We start from the raw sequence: 17,210 nt of genomic DNA, 5'->3' as shown, positions 1-17,210 counted from the left end.
CAGCGATTCATTCAGCCAAGGGAGGTAGCCCTGACAGATAGGACTTAAAACATGCAGATAGGCATTTGTCTTTGTAGACTCCTACCACACATACATGGGAAATCAAATTGTGGTGAGAAAATTGATTCCTCAGGATCAACTAACACATGTGGAATTATAGAAATTCATTCTTTGACAGTGTGAGATTAAGTATTAGTTAGGGCTCCTTGGTTGCAAGCAACAGGAATGGACTCTAAAGAAACTGGCAAATTATTGGAGGATATTGGGAGGTTCGCAGAACTGATGGGAATTTGGAGAACTGTGTTTGGAAATAGGACAGGAGCCAAGTCAGCAGGAACTAGTCAGAGCCCTACCCCTGCTATAACTTCCAAACTGGTCTCTCCCCTCTCATTCTCGCATTTCTCTGCTCAAAATGCAAAACAATGGGAGAGAGGGCCTCACTGCCAAGCTTGGTCACATGTCTTTCTGTTGGTTATTCTGTTAAGAGGAAAATAATCTTTCATGAGAAATCATTATTCCAGGGCCTCAGAGCACTTGTGTTGGGTGTCCAACTCTCTAATATTTGCATTTTGTAATGATTCCAATCCAAGAGCGTAGTATAATAGCTATAGTCTTAAACATGTGAAATCCAGACGAAGAAACTATAAATTCTTTCTATAGAAATACTAGCACAACAGAGTTTTGGTTTTTGTTCCTTAAAGCAGTAAAACTCTGCAGAAAGCTGTTTGAAGTCTCTGTGTATGTCCCTTAATAGGGTCAAGACTAGGATTAGAAAGGGAGGTGCTGAGGGCACTGAATTTCAGGAGGTGCCCACTCTCAGGTTTGTGTCCTGCACTTGCACAAGCTTGGAAGTTAATCTATCCTTATATTTTGCATGCTAGGTGCCTTGCTTACTCACACTAGTCCTGGCCCTGGCACCCAATTCTATTTGCTTTCCTCCTTCCCCAAAGGTAATCACTATCCTAAATTTGGAGTTTATCATCCTTATGTGTATTTCAGGGCTTCCCAGGTGGCACTAGTGGTAAAGAACTTGGCTGCTGATGCAGGAGACACAAGAGACCTGGGGTCGATCCCTGGGTCGAGAAGATCCCCTGGAGGAGGGCACGGCAACCCACTCCAGTATTCTTGCCTGGATAATTCCATGGACAGAGGAGCCTGGGAGTCTACAGTCCATGGGTCGCAAAGAGTTGGACGCGACCGAGTGACTGAGCACACATGCAAAGTTGACACTAAAAAATGGGAAATAAGTGGGGGAATGGCGTTAAATCAATCAATAATTGCAATGCTGTGTGATGAGTGTTGTATGTAATCAATATGTCCCTAGGTGTTTTCAGAACCTACAGCAGGGCGCATTAATCCTGCATGGGTGTGAGTATGCTCATGGAGGTGTGGGTGTCAGGGAAAGAAAGCTTCTCAGCGAAGAAGTAAGGCTTGAGTTCATCCTTAAAGGAAAAGTAGAAGTTAACCCAACAGAAGGGATTTTAGAAGAGGAACCCCAGCAAATATTCCCAGAAGAGGGAAAACTGTGTAAAGGGCAGTGTTATTAATAGAATGTCCTGCAGTTGGGAGCGTCTGCAGCAGAAGAGAAATGGCAAGAGATGAAATGAGAAGCACCAAATAATGAAAAGCTTATACACTTCACTCAGAAATTCAGGAATTGTTTTGTGGGCCTTGGGCAGTCAGTAAAGGGTTTTAGGCAGGGGTAGTAACACAGATTTGTCTTCTAGGAATCCTGCTCCGTCAGACATGTGAAGGATGGCCTGGACCACTTCAAAACCTCTTTCAGCCACTTTGATCTCCTTCTCTGTATACACTCGGCTAGTCAGTGCTCAACTGGGAATTATTTTGGGGTATTCTTTTTTCATGATGGTGATTCTCTCTTTCAAGCTAGGCTGTCTGTCCTTGAGACCACGTCCATTAGTTTTATTTAGACTTCACTTAGAAACCCTAAAGCACTCACATACTGCTGTACACAGTTGAAATAAATACCTGATGGTTAATTGATGAATCATTTTCATAGCAATTACATGACCATGTGATCATGATTTCATAGTAACATGTTGTTTCTATAAAAGTTAACAGCAACGAAAATGCTGCCATCTCTGGTACAAAGGTGATTTATTTCATTCGCCATTGGGTCGTAGTCAGTGGTGGGGTTTTGTTTGTTTGTTTGGGTCTTTCCTGATTGAAATTGCACTGACTCATTCATCGTGCACTGCTTATCTGTGCTGTGTCTTACGTTTGTGAGGAGCCTGCCAAGATAAGCAATGTTCTCTGTGGCTGTGAAACAGAGATGCTCTCTATGTGAAATTCAGCTAGTGAATGCCTGTATGGAGACTGGACATATGACCTCTCGCTCTCAATCCAGTTCTGGAATGGGGCCTCACATTGTAACATCACATTCTTGGAGGAAGAAATAGTATGTGTCATCACGCATACTTTGGAGATTAAATCATTCTCATCTGAGGGACAGGAAGAGAGAGAATTAAAAAGAAAGAGAGAGAGAGAGAGAGAGAGAAACTGGATGACTATTTGGACAAGCAGTGGGTGTGCATTTTATTCATCTCTGAAGAGCCAGCTCTTTGCTGACCTTAAAGAATGTGGTTCAAAGATAGCACTAGACTTCTTTGTGATTCTGAATGGCTTCCTTTTTTCTATCACAAACTTTAATATGAGGCAAATGGATAGACATGTCCTGCCTGGGAAGTTAATATGTAAACATGGTTTGAAGTTTTTTTACTGAGATCAATGAGGTAGACATTATCATCAGTAGTGAGAAATGGAATAATGAAACCAAATATTAATAATATTCAACAGGGGTCTGTAAGGGAGGGAGAGAAAGTATCATTTGTTAAGCACCTACTGTGTGTCAGAACTGTCCTTGGCACTTTTATATTCAGCAGTATATTCAGTTGTCACAGTCATAGGGATATTTTTATAGAAGCTTGCTTTTTTTTTTGGCTGCACTGGGTCTTCATTGCTGCGCCTGGGCTTTCTCTGGTTGCAGTGAGCAGGGTCCACTCTCTCGTTGTGGTGCATGGGCTTCTCATTGCAGTGGCTTCTCTTGTGGAACACGGGTTAGTTGTCCTGAGGCATATAGAATCTTCCCGGACCAGGAATTGAACCCATGTCCCCTGCACTGGCAGGGGATTCTTCACCCCTGGACCACCAGGGAAGTCCCATAGGAATATTTTGCATAAGGATTTTGAGGATTAGAAGTTAGGGCGCATGCTCAAAGATACATAACTGGTAAGTGGCAGAGTAAGATTCAAACTCAAGCTTGTCTCTCTTCATTTATACTCTTATCTTCTCATGAAGCTGTCTACCAAAATTGTTTGAATCACCCGGATTCTACATTTGGTTTCCCTTCCCAGACTTCAACTCATTCTGGCCAGGTCGGCATCGTCAGCGTAATAAATGGTCCCAGTCCTGCTCTCTTAGAGCCTGGCTCGGCAGTGTCTCATGGGAATAAACAACGACGTGCCCATTGAGTCATAACTTTCTTTTATTCCTCAAAATGTTTTTCCCAGTGTGTGTGGCTGGGTTTCCATCTCAGTTTTCCCACATAGCATCACAACATCTCATGGAGACTGCACCCTGCCCTTAACTCCATTCCGCTTGAGTGAAGCCCTAAATCTCTGCTAAGTTTGTCGTAGCTCTTTTCTTCCCTGCATAACTGAATTCTTTTCCATGTACTCCAAGCTATTGATAGGGGCCCAACTGTGTAAACAGTCTGATTGTTTGGAACCTGGGTATTTCCACCCATTCCCTGAATTACTGTTGCTTCCTTGGACGGTAAAGCCCACCAGAATCACCTCAAAGTTTCCCTCTGCCCTTGAGATGCTGTTCACCAAACACCCTGCTATCACCACGGCACACAGACCTACCATCGGGGAAGTCTCTTCAGCTCCAGTCTTCCCACCTTCTATCTTCTTATTTTTAACCATTGGCTCTTGTTGCCAGAGCAAAGTGCATGCAAAGTGCTTAGAACGGTGCCTCCTACATAATAAGCAATAGATGTAGACTTTTCTTATTATTGAATGAATCAGTGAAGGACAGAGGAGTATAAAATGTCACACCCTATCGGCCTGCCAGTTTTACACCAGTCGCTTTTTGACCTCTGCCATCTGAATTCAAGATTGCCCCCACGTTCTGGAAGGCCCATACTCCAGGATTCTTTTAGTGTTTTTTTAAACAGCTGCTGGGTTTGAACTGGTAGACACAGCTGCCTGACTCTAATGAGACTACCCCCAGTGAGGTTCCTATGGGTGATCTTCCCAGGAGGAAAATAACCAACCCCAACTAAACAGCACTGTGTTGACATACACAAATCATTCTGGGCAGTGTCCAGATAAGGGTGTTTCAGACCCACTCAGTTCCTCCTTCTCTGCCCCGAGCGTGTGGTGGGGCGATACCAGTCAGCAGTGTGCTCCTCAGGGATGTCTTCCTGGAAGGCTGTGGGCAGGCTGGGTTCTCAACCTTCTGTTATCCTACCTGCTGACTTGGGTGCTCAGGTGACCATTTGCAGGAGGAAAGGCCAGGGCCTTTTAGGAGGATAAAATTGATACATAGCTCTCTCCTGTAAAAATCTGTTAGACATTTGCAACCACTTTAGCCCGTTCTCTTTGGCTCCCAGTTTCCCAGGTCGCGCTAGTGGTAAAGAATCTGCCTGCCAATGCAGGAGATGTGGGTTCAATCCCTGGGTCAGGAACATCCCCTGGAGGATGAAATGGCAACCCACTCCAGTATTCTTGCCTGGAAAATCCCGTGGACAGAAGAGCCTGGTGGGCTACAGCCCATGGGGTCGCAAAGAGTCTGACATGACTGAGTCTGCACATGCCTTTGGCTCCCAGTCCTAGAATGAACCCTGCCTGTCATATTAGATGGAAACATTTCTTTGTACTTTACTACAGAGAATAAAGAAAACTCCAAGTGAATTTGAGGAGGGAGGGAGGAAGGAAGGAAGGGAGCAAGAAAGAAAAAGACCGGTTTCTTGAGGGCTTGGAAACCACTCCTTCATGGAGCTTGCGTTCATGTGGGTCTAAGCTCCCCAAGAAAAAGTGTGCAAAACAGTTGTGTTTCAGCTCATTGTTTTCCAAAATGTGCTCGCTGTAAACCTCAGGGTCTCTTTTTATTCGCTCGAAAACACCATTATTGTCAGGACAAGCTTGGCATGAGGCAATAAAGAGGCAGGGGGTTGGGGGAGAGGAGCTCACAAACTGAAATAGTGCCCATGAAAGGGAAAGAATTGTCTTCTGTCCTTTAGGCTTATCTCCCCTTCGAGGGCACAAATATGAAGAAGAAACGGTATTTATTTAAGTTTGTCCTTGGATTACGAATGTAGGCCATCTGGGGAGAAGCTGCGCTGCTTCCCACAGCAGTGAGTAGCTAGTCCAAAGGCCCATCCTCTTTCAGGGGCCCAGGAGAGGAAATAGTGGAAAACTTTTGCTATAAATTCTTCTCCTATGACCTGACATTTGAGAAATTTACCTGGTTGACTTGATGAGAAACCCCGGCCTGTGAATGTCAAGACACATAATCTTTTGTGATCTTTTTTTTTGGGGGGGAGGGGGGTGGGGAGGCATGGGGGTGGGGTGGGCTGCACTGCCTGGACTGTGGGATCTTAGTTCCCCAAGCAGGGGTTGAACCTGGGCCCTCCGCAGTGAGAATGCAAAAGAATCCTAACTACTGGACCAGCAGGGCATTCCCCTGGAACCTTTATAGACGGAGAAAATTTCAGAAAGGTAGAGATTTACATGAGGTCACTGGTAGGGAAAGGTTGTTGTTGTTTAGTCGCCAAGCCGTGTCTGACTCTGTGCGACCCCGTGGACTGTAGACTGCCAGGCTTCTCTGACCAAGGGATTCTGCAGGCAAGAATACTGGCGTGGGTTGCCATTCCCTTCTCCAAGGAAAGGGTTGGCATGCTTGAAAAACTTGGACTCTGATACGGGGACATTGGTGGCCCCAGCGCATCTGCACAGGACGCTGTAGCCTCTGATGGGGGTGCCCTTCCTTCCTCTTTGCCCAGCGAACTCCTGTTCACCCTTCAGACTCTGGCAGTTTCCAGAGTCTGACGTTTCTTTGACCTCCACAGTCTGTGTTATGTGCCCTTGTCAATTTTTTTCTTAATTTTCTAAAAACTACTCTGTGTTTCCTGCATGTCCATTTATCACATTATATGGCAATCATTTATTCTTTTCCAGTATACTATGAGCTCCTAGTCTGAAGAACTATGTCTGTTTTATTCAGCGTTATATCACTACACTCTTGAGACATTTGTTGAATGAATAAATGAATGAACAAAGGAATGGACAGAAAACCAACTATCTCACTGGTTGGTGCTTACTCTGAGAAGAGCACCCAAGTGATAGAACTTCTGGAAGTTAGTGGGGTTTCCTCTGCCGTCATGAAAGGAGGAATCCAAGGCCCAGAACCATATGATTTACTCTGTGGCTTGTACTTGCCAATAATGGGAGCCATTAGAATTTTACTGGATTTCTGAGAAATCAACGCCATATGTGTCTAGTAAAAATACAGTGACAATGAAAGCAAATAGCCTGATGAAAAGAGTCCTCAGTAAGCAGAATAACCTCTCCACCCACTCCTGTTTACCCTTATGGCCATATTGTGCTTACAGACTCAATGTTGCCTCAAAACATTCATTTTAAGTAGGTTGGATGCAGTGCAAGGACAAATCTGAATTGTTTCAAAGTAAAAAAGTTGATCAAGGAAGCTAAAAATGGCAAAAAAAGACTTGAAACAGTGTGATGGAGGAATCATGCTCTATCAAAGTGGGAGGTGAAGTTATGTTTAAGGAATCATGGAGGATAGTAGATAAGGGAAAGCAAGAAAGAGCCAGGATTTCAATTGGGAGTCTAGAAGTTTTATAATTTATTAAGAGAAGTCAAAACTGCTGACAATACAGTTACAAAGTGAGTGATTGCCAAACACCCCTGCACTTACTGGAAGAAATGGAGCAAGACCCTGGATACAAAGTATCCACACAGAGACAGGCTGTCCCTTTGGGGCAGGGAACGCTCTGTCATTCATTTTCTGAAAGGGGGCAGGGACCACAAGAAAGAATGTGCCGGGGCTTAACTGAACCCTGTGCGAGCTCAGATAGTGAAGAATCTGCCTGCAATGCAGGAGACCCAAGTTCCATTCCCGGGTCAGGAAGAACCCCTGGAGAAGGGGATGGCAACCACTCCAGTATTCTTTCTTGGAGAATCCCATGGACAGAGGAGCCTGGCGGGCTACAGTCCATGGGGTTGCAAAGAGTCAGACACAATTGAGTGACTTTCACTTTCTTTCATGTGAACTACAGGGCCACACACATGCTGACCGTTCAGCAACCATTAAGAATTTGAACTGAGAGCCAAGAAGAGATATTAAGTCAAATCATTTACCCCTAGGTTTCATGTTTTTAATCGTTAAGACAAAAATATAGGACACTGTGGAAATCATAAGTGACAGTAAGTTTTAATTTTGTTTTATTTATTTTACTTTTTAAAGTTTTTATTAGTAGAGAGCTGATTTGCAATGTTGTGTTACTTTTAGGTATACAGCAAAGTGGTCAGCGATTTTTAAATATGACCCTTAACTATCTAGTCACTTTGCAAAGATTTCCCCCACCACAACCACAACATTCCAGGCCTTGTAGGACCAAGGTGAATTTTCAGGGGCCGTCTAATGTGAGCATAGCTTGTCATGTGTCATCCTTCACCTTTGGCAGGGACAGGAAGGTAGTCTGTTCAGCCTTTAAGTGCTATTTTCTCTTTGCCTAGATGGTTGCATGTTTCTTTTGCAATGGAGAAACTTCCTTGGCATTATATCACCACTTAATTTATTCATAGCTGAATTAACCAAAATGCTTGTGAAAGCAGTGCCCTGGTTAACTTAATTTTCTGCTAGTTTATGAGATAACAGTACACAATCCATAGTAGGCACTTAATTGACATTTTTTAAATGAATTGGATGAATAATATATGTGAAAGTACATTCCCTGGCTCAAAAAGTGCAGGTGCCTTCCAGGTATAGATAGGACTGGAGGATCTAGACAATAAAGGACAAAGCCGCACGAATTTTGGATTTAGTTAGTATTTGGTTGAAACATGGTAGTAACATTTACTGGGTGTATTATGTTGGTCAGTAGCTAATCTTCTAAATCTTAGTGGCCATTATTAATCTTCATTGAGTGAGTGAAGTCACTCGGTCGTGTCTGACTCTTTGTGACCCCATGGACTGTAGCCTACCAGGCTCCTCAGTCCATGGAATTTTCCAGGCAAGAGTACTGGAGTGGGTTGCCATTTCCTTCTCCAGGTGATCTTCCCAACCCAGGGATCGAACCTGGGTCTCCCGCATTGCAGGCAGACACTTTACCATCTGAGCCGCCAGGGAAGCCCTTCATCCATAAAGTGTGGATAATAATATTCAGTTAGGATGGTTGACTATGCAATGTATATAAACCTAGGGCAGTGACTGGCACATAAGTGCTTAATAATTTTGTTTCTGTTTCTCTCTCTCTAGTTAACTCAGGATTGATCACAAAATCATTGGAGTTTTGGCCCTTTGAAAGCAGTCTTGAATAGACTGGAATATATAAAACTGTTAACATTTGTCAATTCCAGATGGTGGTAATATGAACACGATTATATATTTGTATCTCTTGGCATCTTTTACAATTCTAAAAAGTGTCAAAACAAAAAGGTTGAATAAAATGACAGCTCTCTTAAAAAAAGAAAACATCTGAAATAAATTCATTCCTATCTTATTAAATATAAAAGTCATTTACTGAGTCATTTACTCAATAGATATTTGTTGAGTAACTGCCACGTATAGGACTGATATAACCCCTGCGTCATGGAGCTTATAGTCTAGTGGGGAATATAGACTTTTTTCTCACAAAGGCACCATAGATGTGATTTAAGGCAATTAAAAGAAAACACAAGCTTGTAAAGGAATACATGTGAGGCATATTTTAGCTAAATTTGGGAGGTTTGGAGAAGCTAAGAGTAGTGAATGATGTGTAGGAGTAAGTGACTTTATACAAATGAGACATGGAAAATGGATGAGGTGGACTATTTCATTATGGGGGTGGGGAAGGAAGTCCTTCGAAGGTGCAGAGGGAAAAGCCTGTACGAAGGCGTAGAGGGTGGGGGATAGGGGAATGAAGAGTAGTTCAATGTGGATGGAAGATAGGATTCAAGACAGAAAATGTTGGGGGTGATGAGGCTTGAAAGGAGGGCATGAGTCAGATCACGAGGGTCTGTGAAAGCATTGTGACTCTGGGGGAGAGTTTGTCCTCCAAACATGAGGACCCCCACCTGACACTGTTGGTGGGATCTCCATTTTTGTACTAATGCTGTTGATGCTTAGGAACTAATCATTCAGTACTTAAAGACTGATGGGAAGAGGGAGGCAGGAGGGGGGACTGGGATGGGGAACACATGTAAATCCATGGCTGATTCATGTCAATGTATGGCAAAAACCACTACAATATTGTAAAGTAATTAGCCTCCAACTAATAAAAATACATGGAAAAAATTAAAAAAAAAAAAAAAGACTAATGGGATGCTGTGTTTTCTGGGGAGCCTGAAATTATGTTGCTATTTTTAGTGCACAGAAACTTTACTCCTAGTGAGTGAAATAAGTATAGAAGATCTGTCTCCTATACATTTTCAACCTAAGAACTTTCATAGATGGCTTGAAGCTGTCCTGAGCTAAAGTACACCATTTCTGCCTGCCATCAACAGGAGATGGTTAGCAGTGACTTGTTTTAATGTCCTCCTGGACTGACAGTGAAACAGATGTGAAGGCAGCCATTAGGAACCTAATTTATAAGTAAATGAGCTTTGTAACAAAAAGTTAGTTATAACATATTTTTCTTAGACTGCTGATGTCCTCTTGCATCAGATGAATCACGTTGTGTCCCTGATCTTGAGGTTAGCCAGAACTTTTGAAACTAATAAATGATTTTACAACTTGGAAGGTTTTTCTCTTAACAAAACTAACGGCATTTGTTCATTATCCTATGGAGCTAGGAAGAATGGAATTTGGTTTGACGAATCTGGAACACAGTCGCACTGGGACAGAGATGAAGAAGGATGATTTACCTTCTAATGACAGTCATTCACATGACCTGATCACATTCAGAGACAGGACCGTTACACATGGTTTCATAATGGAAAGTAAATGGGCCAGACAATTCAGTATGCACAAACCAGCTGGTGACCTTGCCAGTGACTCCTCAGGGAGTGAGCTGATAGGAAAACTGATGATCTGAGATTGTGATTTGCCCAAAGTTGCAGAATAACATCATTATACGCTAATTCCCAGCTCCATGCACTTGGTTTTTCACAGATATTTAAGAGTCTCAAAGACTCTAAGCTTTGCAAACTCTAGTTACATGATAAAACTTTTGATGCTCTTATTTGGGAGCATACTTTTTTTTTTAGGTCTCCTACTTTTTTCTTTTTCTTTTTTAAATTGAGGAATAGTTGCTTTACAATGTTGTTAGTTTCTGCTGTACAATGAAGTGAGTCAGCTATATGTAGGAGTATACTTTTTTATTGTCCCTTGAATTCTTCATGGGAAAGTCTTCCCTTCCTTGAGCTCCCTGCCCTGACCTGGGTTTTCCTTTCATTAACATTGAGAGAATTGACCTTAAACTAGGGAGTGGGATGTTTGAGGGGGCAAATCATCTACTAGTTTGTTGTACGTGTTCAAGAAGAATCTTTAAGCTACACCTCTGGGTAGCACTTTTCTTTGCTCTGGTTGTGTTATTTTTCTTATTTAATGTAATCAGTAGTTCAAAGCAGGATCTATTTATTCTTGGCTCAGTTTCCACCTTGCTGGTTATGACTTTTAGATATATATGTGGAATCTTGTTCTCAGAGGAAGATCTAAGAAGGCTCTGTTCTAAGTGTGGGTTAACCACCATCAGGCACAGCTGGTGCAAATCAGCGTGATGCAGCAATAGCTTAGGGTTATTGGCAGAGCCTGTGTTTAGAATTATATAGTAGAGAAGAAAAGGGGCTCTGTCTATTGGATAGAGAAGAAGGGAAAAGCTAGGGGAGGGAGAAGGGGGGATATCAAAGATAAACAGGAGAGGGAAGACATGAAGAGTAGCAGTTTTCCCAGTGACCTCATAAACAAGTAGGGAGGGGAAACTATACACTGTGTACAGTTTTATTGAGTACAATGATGTTATATACCATCCTCCATGGTTTGCAGGGAATGGGGGCACCTTTATATTATGCTTCTGTCCTTTGTCAGGGTGGACAGAAAAACTGTAAGGCAGCTCAATAGCCTATGGAGAACTGGGAGAGGTTCTTGAAAGAAGTTGGGAAGAATCCATGGTAAAACCACATGTCTCAGGTTTTGGATCAAGATTCACATAGTCAGGGCTTCTCTGGTGGCACAGTGGATAAGAACCCTCCTGTCAATGCAGGAGACATGGTTTGATTCCTGCTCCAGGAAGACTCTGCATGTCAAGGAGCAGCTAAAGCCTGTGTGCCATGACTGCTGGAGCCTGCCCCTTCTAGGGCCCATGAGCCATAACTACGGAGCCCAGGTGCTGCAACTACTGAAGCCTCCATGCCTAGAGCCCCTGCTCCCCGCAACTGGAGAAAGCCTGCACACAGCAGCAAAGCCACAGTGTAGCCATAAAAGGAAAAGGGACTTATGTGGTCAGCATAAGTCTCTCTGAGTAGGGTGACATACGTTCTCAGGTCACTCCCAACCTCCACGGATGTAGCTGTATTCTTTTCTTGAGGCCTGGCTTCAGTGCTCCTTTGAAGTCAAATGAGCAGTGATAGATGGAGTAGTTTCTGAACGAGAAGGTCCTGTCCTGTTCCAGCCCCCTACCTCCACCCCCGGCAGGATCCTACAGCTGGCACCTTGGATCTGGGAGCTGCTGTAGACTCTTTTTTCAGTCTTTCAAGGGACAGCTGTAGGTGACCAGAAGGAAAACAGAAAAAGCGAGACTCCGTTTTCTCCTCAAGGACAGATTCCTACCAGTAAGGGATCTGCCTGTTTTTCTGGGATCGGGGTTTAAAAATGGTGAATTTTATTTGTAGTATTGCAATCTTCATGGCAAATAGATGGGGAAACAGTGACAGACTTTATTTTTGGGGGGCTCAAAAATCACTGCAGATGGTGACTGCAGCCATGAAATTAAAAGATGCTTGCTGCTTAGTAGAAAAGTTATGACCAACCTAGACAGCATATTAAAAAGCAGAGACATTACTTTGCTGACCAAGGTCCATCTAGTCAAAGCTATGGTTTTTCCAGTAGTCATGTATGGATGTGAGAGTTGGACTATAAAGAAAGCTGAGTGCCAAAGAATTGATGCTTTTGAACTGTGGTGTTGGAGAAGACTCTTGAGAGTCCCTTGGACAGTAAGGAGATCTAACCAGTCCATCCTAAAGGAGATCAGTCCTGGGTGTTCATTGGAAGGACTGATGCTGAAGCTAAAACTCCAATACTTTGGCCACCTGATGCAAAGAACTGACTCATTTGAAAAGACCCTAATGCTGGGAAGGATTGAAGGCAGGAGGAGAAGGGAATGACAGAGGATGAGATGGTTGGATGGCATCACCAACTCAATGGACATGGGTTTGGGTGAACTTCGGGAGTTGGCAATGGATAGGGAGGCCTGGCGTGCTGCAGTCCATGGGGTTGCAAAGAGTTGGACATGAATGAGCAACTGAACTGAAATAAATCTATTATTATCTTGAGATCAGAGAGCTTGCAGTTGTAGATGTGCTCAGATTTCAAGGTATGTAAGATGGCTCTCAATGTTAAATCTGGGTCAAGGTGAGAGTATGAGATATGTATATATTGACTTGACTGCTTTGGGTCCTAGTGGTGGCACATGGGATCCTTGATCTTCATTGCAGTGTGCAGGATCTTTTAATTGTGGCATGTGAGATATATATATTTTTTCTTTTTCTTAGTTTCAGCACGTGAGATCTTTAGTTGCAGCATGACAACTCTTAGTTGCAAAATGAAGGATCTAGTTCCCTGACCAGGGATCGAACATGTGCCCCCTGCATTGGGAACACAGAGTCTTAGCCACTGGACTACCAGGGAAGTCCCAGTTCTAGATCTTCATCTGTGTTTCAGGTACTGACGCATGTGGTATTTCAGATATTGATTATGTTTGTGGATTGTGTTGGGAACTTCAGAAGCAAGGAGCTAGATAGAAGTGTGAAGAAAAATAGATTGGAAATTCGTTTCTTTTTATAAATGGTGGAAAAGCATAAGTGCTGGGTTCTGTGAACCAATTGAAAAAAAGAAGGTATTTTATCCTTAGTATATGGGTGAAGAACATATTTATGAGGAAAGAACTAGAGCAATTTGAAGAAATACGAATTTATAAATAAAGTAATTAGCATGAAAAATGTTCAGATCAAATAATGACTGAAATGTTTAGTTTACTTTTTAATATAAAATATTTAAAGAGATATAAAGGGCATAGAGGGGTGCCCCAGTGGCTCCGTGGTAAAGAATCTTCCTGCAATGTAGGAGACACAGGAGACTTGGGTTTGATCTCTGGGTTGGAAAGATCCCCTGGAAGAGGGCATGGCAATCCACTCCAGTATTCTTGCTGGGAAAATCCCATGGATAGAGGACCCAGGCATGCTATGGTACGTGACGTCACAAAGAGCCAGACACAAGCGAAGTGACTGAGTACCAAGGGCATAGAAGTTTATAAAAACTCATTTCGATTTCAGTTTCCTCCCTAAGGGAATACCTGTAAACAAGTAGAACATTCTGTATATACTAAGTGAAATAGTTTTCTCAAATTATTTTAGTGGAAAAATGGGTTTATAGTATGATACCTTCTTCTTAAAGCAAAAGTGAGCTCTTACAAGTAAATAGCTATGTTCTGCCTGATGACCAGTCTAGCAGTTGTGCAGATCTTTGAGGTCTGTTTGGTGTTATTTTTCCTGATTTCTTTGGAACAAATAACAGGTGATGTAATTTTAATATTTTTGGTATGCTTCATGTCACTTTTCCAGAAGCATGGTGAATTTGAACTCAGACATCTATTTTACTTTGGACCAGTCTCCCTTGTCATCAGGGGCATCCATTTTTGAAACAGATGTTTGGGTTGAGGGATACAATATATGGTCAAGAAACAGATCAAAGCTAACTGGCCCTCAGGGTAAATAAGCTCATGACCTTGGCCTTTTTAGCCCTATACTGTAACTAGCTAAAGTAACCTGGCTTGGGGGAAGTCTACGTCCCTGAAGATGCTCCAGCATTTAGAAATTTTCCAATGAGGCTTATGATGCCGCTCTCTACCTTCTTCTGCCCTGGTGATGAATAATTGGATGGGAGTGACAAGAGGGGAACATTCTATGCTTACCCTGGGACTGGTGGTCCATCAGGTAGAAAATCATGTTCAAGTCATGCTTGCTTTACAGGGTTTATATCTAGACCAACGTCATAGATATTTTACTCAGATACATAAGGACAACCTTACTCTGTAATGAAAGCCATTGAAGGAGGTTTTGGCCAATAGAAAACCTCCATGCATATCACAAGCAAGACTCATGTGGCAAGTGAGCCTTTCAGTGCGGTGGACCCTACTGAGTTTCAGTCTTTTCTGTTTTCACTCTGTCTGGGTAGACAGTGGCATACGCCACAGCAGCCCAGACTGTGCAGTGGGTTAATGAAGCTGCGGTTCTTCCCCAAGGCCAAGAACACAAAAGAATATGCTGTTCAGTAGAAAGGGAGCCACCAGCAGCTCTGGAAGGTGTGTGTTCTTGAGGCTGGTTTACAGTCCTCCTACTTCAGCGTCTACCCTTTGTCAACATTCCCTGTGAACACCTCTTTCACCCTTCTGATTGGAGTCGGGAAGGGATGAGAGTGTTCCTTCCAAGCCTTTCTAGGTAGCTGGGACAACATTTTGGTCCCTTCTATTCTTGGGCAAGTGCTAGTTCCTCTTATCAAAGTCCCTTTTCCAAAGTGAAATAAGTGGAAAAATTAAAATTCAATTAAAAACCCAGATGAGGCAATTCTTCTTCTTCTTTCCACTTCCCCCTCCACCCTAATACACAGCAAACAGTTTTTGCAGAGGCCAGCTTCTCCCTCTCTGCGGACCAGAATACTTCCTCTTTAGCTGAGTTGGCTGAGGGCATGATCCATCTCTCAGCCAAGAGCCTCTTTTTTTTTTTTTTTTTTTTGGCTTTGCTCTTTGGACACATACCCAATTTCTGTTGAAGATACTAACTTAGAAACTGTTTCAAATAATAATAGAATGTTTATTAGTATTTTCAACAATGGAGAGTACAAAGAAGACACCTACTCTGATTCCTGATCTGTCTCCCAAATGCCACCCTGCCCGGTTAAGCTCTTTCTCCAGCCCATCTCAGGTCCTTTACTCAATGTCTACCACGGCTAACTATTTCCCGAGATGATTTCCTGCACATGCCTGAATGTAATTATGTGCTCCTCTCCACATACATATGTGTATTTGAACACATAAGGAATCACACGATACACACTGTACTGTACTTGACTTTTTTCCCCCTTAATAAAGTGTTATGGAAATCTTTCCATATTGACACACACAGATTCATCTCATTCTTTTGACTAATCCATTATATGGATATGATATTTTTATTTAACCAGTCCCTCTACTGATGGATATTTTGATGTATTTTTAAAACCATGCCAAAGTAATGCTTCAGTGACCATCCTTGGACATAATGTTTTGTTGAAGTGTTCCGTGTATATCCACTGGGTAAATTCCTAGTGGTGACATTACTTGTTTAAAGGGGAAGTGTGTTTTTAATATTGATATTACCAAATGGTGCTTTAAAAAAGGTCAGGCCCATTTACACTCTCAAGATTATACAAATCTATTTTGAGTAGAAAGAAAAATAATGTTTTCTTAGACTTGTGTAGCTGGTTTCTGTTTTTATTCTTAAAGTGCTTTCTGTACCTTAGCTTCTGGAATCTGATACATAAATAAGTGATGCTCACAGCTCAGCTCCCTTGTCTGCTCTTCCCCTTGAGGATCTGTCACGCTCTAGAGCCGATCAATAGAATAATTCTTGTCCCAAGTCATTAATTTTCCACTTGTGTTGGGTCAGAAAAGGATGTGGCTTCTAGTTACGAGGGCTGTGATGGCATTCTGTCCACAGGGTACCTGCCACAAGGACACCAGGGCTCCAGTTCCAGGTAAAGCATCTAAAAGATGGGGCTTGACCATGTTATCTCAGGGCTTCGCTAGTAGCTCAGCTGGTAAAGAATCCACCTGCAACTCAGGAGACCCCGGTTCGATTGCTGGGTCGGAAAGATCCCCTGGAGAAGGGAACGACTTCCCAATCCAGTATTCTGGCCTGGAGAATTCCATGGACTGTATAGTCCATGGGGTGGCAAAGAGTTGGATATGACTGAGCGACTTTCACTTTGACTTCACATGTTAGCTCAACCCAGACACATGGAGTTTTGAGAGCTTCATCATCAACATCAAAGCCATCAAATCTGTGAGGCACTAGAGAATCTTCTTTGATGCTTCTAAAGGACACTGAGCACCAATAGCTTCATCAGGAAAGGGAGTGCTTTGCTCAGACACAGAAGCAGTGAGGAGTGACTAAGCACTGGAAAGCCTCTGAAGCATGTTTAGTCACTGTTAGATGCTTCTTCATAAAACCTGGCATTTTGATGTCTGCCTAGCATCTTAGGACTCCAGACCATCGGGCCTTTGGACGTCCTGGCCTGGGATTCAACACTTATATATGTTTATAGTTGAACAGGAATGTTAGACCGGAAAGCCACTTGGGTGTCTAATATTGCAGGATAGGCACCAGTAGAGATGACATTGTGGTTGGTGGGTTCTACTTGGTAATGTACTCTGCCTCCTGTACATAGATCCGGTGAGATAGTTGTTACATTTTATGAAGAATCTGGAGTCCCTCAGTGGAAAGCTGGAAAACAGGCATGAAGTACTTGTGCACAATGTGCTTAACTCTCCCCCATCATACCATGTCATAGACATTTGGCAAAACAGTCTCCATGTCCGGCATGTACTGCCACACAGGGAACAAGAGGCTGACTGTTATCCAGGGAGCGAGAACTACCTTTGCCCATTTAACAACAAACAGAAACACCCACTCTTGGCAGTCTCCGTTTCCTGCTTGTGCTGGTGGGAGGCTGGTCCCACGATCCTTGGGTCCACGGATTTCTTTCTATCC

The 17,210-nt window shown here is 42.9% G+C and overlaps 1 protein-coding gene across 2 annotated transcripts in view; it reads left to right on the top strand.

Annotated features, from left to right (window-relative positions):
• Nucleotides 1-17,210, top strand: part of RGL1 (ral guanine nucleotide dissociation stimulator like 1) — a 272,222-nt gene that overhangs the window by 107,236 nt on the left and 147,776 nt on the right. The window lies entirely within an intron of this gene.

This window comes from Odocoileus virginianus, chromosome 11 (assembly GCF_023699985.2).
Source record: "Odocoileus virginianus isolate 20LAN1187 ecotype Illinois chromosome 11, Ovbor_1.2, whole genome shotgun sequence".
In the NCBI taxonomy this organism is placed as follows: Eukaryota; Metazoa; Chordata; class Mammalia; order Artiodactyla; family Cervidae; genus Odocoileus; species Odocoileus virginianus.
Note: the sequence above shows the minus strand (reverse complement) of the source record. Positions and strands in the feature narration are given on the sequence as shown.